The sequence below is a fragment of the Podarcis pityusensis genome (assembly GCF_964106645.2).
Source record: "Podarcis pityusensis genome assembly, chromosome: 5".
NCBI classification, from domain to species: Eukaryota; Metazoa; Chordata; class Lepidosauria; order Squamata; family Lacertidae; genus Podarcis; species Podarcis pityusensis.
In genome coordinates, this window is record NC_138032.1 from 50,069,302 (window position 1) to 50,070,963 (window position 1,662).

Below are 1,662 nucleotides of genomic sequence, written 5' to 3' on the forward strand. Positions count from 1 at the left end.
TATTCTGTGTCATTCTTGCCAAATCCATATCTTCAAATAATTTAATTTGCCAATCTTTAACAGTCGGGATATTTGGGGTTTTCCAATTTTTTGCTAACAAGATCCTGGCAGCTACTGTTGCGTATTGAAACATTATATGATCCTCTTTTTTAATCTCGTCTCCGATCATTCCCAGAAGAAAAGCTTCGGGTTTTTTAACGAAAGTGTATTTAAGTATTTTTTTCAGTTCATTATATATTGATTCCCAAATTTTTTTGATTTCTTCACACTTCCACCACATGTGGAAGAAACTTCCTTCTTTGGTTTTACACTTCCAACACCTATTATCTCCGGTCTTATACATTTTTTGCAGTTTCACAGGGGTGATGTACCAACGGTACATCATCTTTTCCATATTTTCTCTGAGGGTGGTGCAAGCTGTAAATTTCATTCCTTTAGTCCACAGCCTCGCCCATTTGTTGAAATCCAAATTATATCCGAGGTCTATAGCCCATTTTGTCATGACATCCTTAACCTCCTCATCCTTGGTGTCCCAATCTAATAGCTGATTGTACATTTTAGATAGCAGTTTAGTTTTACCTTCTATTATTTCTACCTGGAACTTGGATTTTTTTTCGTTCATTCCGATCTTTTTATCTTCCTTCCATAAGGCATTGATTTGATGGTACTGCAGCCAACCTGATAATTTACTTTTTAACTCTTCATATGGTCTAATTTTCCATCCTCTTTCTGATCTTTCTAGGAGGTCTTCATAAGTCCATCTCTCACCTTCTATATTTGTTTTTTTAATAGTTAACATATCTATAGGCGATAGCCACCAGGGGTTTTTTTCCCCAACAGTTTCTTGTTCTTTTCCCATGTTTCTAAGAATGTTCCTCTGATAATATGGTTCGAGAAGCCTTTATGCACCTTTTCCTTATTCTGCCAGAGATAAGCATGCCAACCAAATCTTAAGTCAAATCCTTCTAGGTCTAGCAGGTCTGTATTTTTCAAAATAATCCATTCTCTAAACCAGCAAAGGCACGAGGCTTCATAGTACAGTCTCAGATTTGGGACAGATGCATCTGGGCAGATGCTTAATATTTTGCAATTATATTAACCATTATTACGAGGGCCACTCTGGGACTCGTGGTGGTGAGGCCTCATGCGGCCTTCTGGGGGCCACTCTAGGCCTTGTGTTGGTTCTGGAGGCCGTACCAGGCTTTGTGTGGTTTCTGGCAGCCATCAGACCTGGCACAACCTTCCTGGGGCCACTCTAGGCTTTATGTTATTTCCAGTGGCCACCAGGCCTGTCACGGCCTTTCTGGGACTTCTCAGCCTCGCATCGTCTGGAGACTCAGTGTCTTGTGAGCAGGAGGCCGAAGACAGCAAAGGTAAGAGAGGGGAGGGAAGGCGGGGGCAAGCTGGCAGGCGAGGAAGGGCTCAGCGCCAGGGAAGTGGTGAGCGAGGGAAGCCCCGAATTTTCCTCACAAAATGTTAGCGGGTATGTCATTTTCATTTTTAATTACCATTATTAAATATTTCAGTACACCTGCATACACACTATTACTACTATTTTTCTTCCTCCCCACCTCTTCCTACAAATGTGTCCTGTTTTTTGCTCTTTGGAATATGGCAACCCTACATTCAAAGCACCCGACTTTCCCCAAAGGATCCCAAAAC